The following is a 5,448-nucleotide window of genomic DNA, read 5'->3' as shown; positions in this document are numbered from 1 at the left end:
CAGGCAGGGAGAGTAAAAGATGTCTTTGTCCAATTCAAAAAGAAATTCCAGCGACGCTTCCGTTATGGCTTTGTTCGATTTTAGAATGATGATGAGGCATGGCAGGCAATTCGGATGTTCAATGGGATGCGGTTGGAGGGCAATTATCTGGTGGTAAAACAGGCAAACATCAGACAAAGTGGCACAAAGGAGAAGAGAGGAACTCCGGCGAGAAAATCAACTCAAAGCCAGGTCACTGGAAAAATATGGCGACCAAAGGTTCAATGTTTCTCTACTTCCCTTGACAAAAAAGTGGAGCACATAAAGGTAAACGAACCTGTACAGCAACATGAGGATACAAGACAGCCAGGGGTGGGACACCTGCGCTTCTCAGGCCAAGATTTGGATCATCTGTGGTATCAGCGGTGTGCTCGGGCGCGCACTCTTGAAGCTAAGCCAGTAGATGTTATACAGGATGAGCTTGCTTGGATTGGCATGTATAATTTTCGATTCATTCCACTTGGGGCAGAGGAGGTATTATTGGAATTCGAAAGTAAACAAGAGATGGAGGATACTCTAGCCGAATGCAGATTCTTTCTGGAACAGAAATTAACGGACTTGAATCCGTGCACGCCGTTAACTTTCGGGATTGCACATTTTGTGTGGATTCGTTTATGGCAGGTTCCAATGGGTTTGTGGTCGGACTCTTTTTTCACGGCCGTTGGGAATAGACTAGGCAGATTTGTGAACCAAGATGAAGCAACAAAACAACGTCATCGGGCTGATTTTGCTCGCATACTTGTCCGTATGCACCACCCGCTACTCCAATGCTTTACTATGTCAGTAGATTTAGAGGGCACGACTTACGTGATTTTGGTAGAGAAAGATGAGCATGCTTATGACTATGGCATGGTGGAAAGTATGCCCTCTACGCCGGTGAAGATTTATAACTCTGAAGATGCTACTGATTTTGGTGATGACGCGGACAATAATGATAATATCAACTTTGTGGATGAAGTTGGCACACTCCATAATTTCAAGAATGATCATGATGTTGCTGTCGAAGTAGATTCAAGGGAAGAGGATGAAGTCTTCAGGAATGAAAAATTAGAAGGTCTACAGACAAGGGAAAAGTTAGCAGGTTCTCATTCTGAGTCTGCTTCAAGTGAGACTGCAGGAGGGGTTTTTTTGGGCATGGAACGTGAAACAGACCCAGAAGATGAAGCGAACGCTTCGCCGGAGGCGGTGACAACCCATGAACGGCAGGTACAAACCCAGAAACGTGAGCAGCAAAAAATTTCAAATTGCAACGTCTTCAATGCAGCCATCAGTACAGGAGAGGAATTCATGGAACAGTTACAAGTCTTGGAAGAAACGGGTTATACGGTGGAGGAAATTGAGGCTTGGAAGAGGAATATAAAAACTGATGATATAAAGATAATTCAAAATCATATCTTCCCTTTTGATTTTAAAAATCCTGATTTAATTTCCAATAATCAGTTTTCTGTTACAGGATATTCTTTCAATTCACAGGATATTTCTCACAAATATAGCTGACCACTATTCTCAACTTACTGGGACCCGTTTCAAGTTCAAGCCTTGCTAAAGCCGTGTTTGCCTCAGGGTTTTCAAAAAAATAAACAGTTTTTGTGGCTTACAGCTTATTTGGCTTCATCTTCATCTTCTGCGTTACATGCAAACACGGTACCTACTCAGGAAAATTATATCAGAATTTCGCCCCATCAAATAGTAAGGCAATCCACTCCTGTCACCACAACCCAGCCTCAACCGTGCGTTACACAAGTGCAACAGACGCCTCAATCATGTGCTGGAAAACAACAACAGACGCCTCTGAAAGGGTTGTTTGAGACATCGGAGCTATCAACACCAACACCTTATAATTCCCCTAACACGAACTCATCCAAGAAAAGCTCTCAGCGGGGACGGCCTAAGGGCAGAAAAAACAAACCCATTGATTTGCCATATGACTATTTAGAGCCAGTGCCGGGAGAAGATGGTGTGACAACTCGCGCACAACGAGCTTGGTTGATTGGACAACAGCTTGGTTTAAGACCACGTGGTTCTGAAGCATTGATGTTGAGAAGCCTGGAAGCTCAAATCCGTGTGAACCATCCCCATCTGAATTGATATGTCGGGACCTTGGCTCACATGGAACGTTCGTGGGCTTGGAGGAACAACGAAGCGAGAGATTGTAAAAAAATCAGTCCAGCAACTGAAGCCAGAATTACTTTTTATTCAGGAAACGAAAATAAATGAACAGCGGCAGCAAATAATAGCAACATGGGCGCAGAGTATGCAGATGAGTCATGCAGTGGTTCATTCAGTTGGTGCTGCAGGTGGCCTCTTGTGCTTGTGGAAGGAGAATAGTTTCCAAGTATTGACAGTGGTGTCTGATACTAGCTTTATTCTATTGAAACTGAAGTTCCCGAATTATGATCAATCAGTGCTGGTGGGCAATGTTTATGGACCACATACGTTGGCAGAGCGTAGAGTTTTCTTTGAGGCATTGAAGACGCATGTATTGGGTCATGTCGGCATGGTTTTCCTTGGGGGTGATTTTAATGCCATTTTGCTGGCTGCAGAACGATCATCAGGTGGTCTTCCTGATGCAGGAGATTCTGTTTTCCAACAATTTGTACTGGAAACCAACTTAATGGACTTGCCACTTCTTAATGGGAAGTATACTTGGTTCTCAAGTCGAAATGAAGGCTTATGGAGTCGCCTGGATAGATGGTTGGTGTCTGATGAGGTGATGGTATCTTTCGCAAATATTTCTCAATCTGCTATGGCATGGAATGTATCTGATCATCGGGCAGTTTCTCTGTTGTTTGGTGTTCCTGATGCTGGCCCAAAGCCTTTCCATTATTTCAATCACTGGGTGGAGGAGGATGGCTTCAATGAGATTGTGGAGTCATGGTGGCGTTCTGCAGTTTACCAAGGGTGGTCGGGGTATGTATTACAACAAAAATTGAAGGGTTTGAGAAGAGAAATTAGAGAGTGGCGTAGGGGGAGGGGGGGTATGGGGGGCGAAAAAAATAGTATCTCTAGAGGGACAATTGCAAGAGGTGATGGGGGTCATGGAAGTTCAGAGGGGGTCGAATGAGGTATCAAAGAAGAGAAGGGATATTTTGGAGGATTTATGGAGAGCATATCGTGAAGAGGAACGTACCTGGAGGCAGAAATCAAGAGTACGTTGGTTAAAGGAGGGTGATAGGAACACAAAGTACTTTCACCGCATCTGTAAGGCGCGAGCAGTGAGAAAGAACATCTCTCAATTAAAATATCAGGATAGAGAGTTGACGGCTCCAGCTGAGATTAAAATGGCTATGCGGAATCACTTCCAGAACTTTTTCAAGGCTGCTGACGTACCTAGGCCTTGGTTTCATAATGAGAAGCTGCAGAGGGTGTCTGAATCTGAAAATCAATTATTAGAAGCAGTTTTTTCACAGGAGGAGATTTGGGAAGTTGTTAAAAATTTTGATGGAAATAGAGCACCTGGTCCTGATGGGTTTAGTATGGATTTTTTTAAAAAATTTTGGAACCTAGTGAAGGATGATTTATTTAATTTCTTTGATGATTTCTACCACACAGGTCGACTGGTGAAGGGCCTAAACTCTACTTTTATTGCGCTTATTCCTAAAGGAGGTCAGCAGACTGAGATATCTGATTTTAGGCGCATAAGTTTGATTGGCAGTGTGTACAAACTATTATCCAAGGTGTTATCAGTTCGACTGAGTCTGGTGCTTCCAAGGTTGCTAACTCAGAATCAATTTGCCTTCACAGCAGGGAGACAGATTGCTGACTGTTCGTTGATTGCATATGAAATTGTCCATTCCATGTCCGCAAGGCCACAGGGAGGTTTGCTTTTTAAAATTGATTTTGCAAAGGCTTATGATAGTGTTGAATGGGGTTTTCTTTTGGAGCTCTTGCAGGAGATGGGCTTTGGCGAAAAATGGATTAAGTGGATGCAGTGCTGTATTTCTTCAGCTACTTTGGCAGTTTTGGTTAATGGGTCGCCGTCTGACTTCTTTTCTATCGAAAAGGGGTTAAGACAGGGTGATCCATTATCTCATCTTCTTTTTAATATAGTGGCAAATGGCATGTCTTGTATGTTGAATCAGTTGTTAGACCAGGCTAATCCATGCGGGGTGGAAGTGGCTCCGGGCATTTATTTAAATCATTTGCAGTTTGCTGATGACTCTTTATTATTTTCAGATTGTGATCAGACTCAGTATGAGACCTTGGCTTTGGTGGTGGAAACCTTTCTGTTTGCCTCAGGCTTAAAAATTAATTTCAGCAAATCAGAAGTATTTGGTGTGAATGCGCCATTGGTGGTGGTCCAGGAAGCGGCGAATTGGTGGAATTTCAAGGTGGGTTCATTACCATTCATTTACCTTGGCTCTCCTCTTGGAGGCAATCCCAGAAGGTTATCGTTTTGGAATCCAGTCTTGGAGCGTCTGATAGCAAAATTGGGTACATGGAGTTCTCGCTTTTTATCTTTAAGCGGGAGGTTAGTTCTTGTTAAATCTGTTTTAAATGCAATTCCATTATACTACATGGCTCTTTATAGAGCACCAAAGGGGATTATTTTGAAAATGGAGAGAATTATGCGACGATTTTTGTGGGGGGGGTGTACAAGGTGGAAATAAAATCATGTGGGTGGCTTGGGAGGATGTGTGCAAAGGGTCTAGGTATGGCGGCTTGGGGGTGGGTTTTATTGAGTGAAAAAATAAGGCAATGTTGTTGAAATGGATTTGGCGGTTTGGGAGGGAAAAAAATGCGTTGTGGAGGGAAGTTATTTGTGGCAAATATGGTTTACAACGGGAGCATATATCCTTCAGTTTGGATTTAGTGATTACTAAAAATTTATCTACACTGCTTGCTGATGTTTTGGCCATCTGGCGTGAGAGTGGGCTGGTTGGTAATGTATTTAGGGATGGAATAGCTTGCCAAGTGGGGAGGGGAAGTGGGGTTTTGTTCTGGTTAGATCATTGGGCTGGTCCGGGTCCTTTTCGGTTTGTCTTTCCAAGGGTTTTTGCTCTTGCAACACATAAGAGAGCAACAGTCAAGGAATGTGGTGTGGTGGATGGCCAAAAGTGGATATGGGATATTTCTTTTGTGAGAGAGTTTTTGGGATGGGAAAGGCAACAATATGATGACTTTCTGGCTGTTCTCCATCATTTGGTTCCTAAACAGGGGTTGCATGCGGCGGTGGATTGTCTGGTATGGAAACATGATAATATGGGCATGTTTAGTGTGAAATCCTTATGTGCAGTTGCTGAGGCAAGGTGGTTCACGGAAGATGGCTGGTCGGTTCCCAAATTATTAAAGCCTATTTTGCCTTCAAAAATTGCTCTTTTTCTTTGGCAGGTTCAGAAGAACAGGGTCGCTACTAAGCAAAATTTGAGGCGACGCGGTGTGGCATTGGAAGATGGGGTGGCTTGTGTG

The sequence above is a fragment of the Lotus japonicus genome, chromosome 2 (assembly GCF_012489685.1).
Source record: "Lotus japonicus ecotype B-129 chromosome 2, LjGifu_v1.2".
Taxonomy (NCBI): Eukaryota; Viridiplantae; Streptophyta; class Magnoliopsida; order Fabales; family Fabaceae; genus Lotus; species Lotus japonicus.
The sequence above is the reverse complement of the archived record's forward strand: the minus strand, read 5'-3'. Positions refer to the sequence as shown.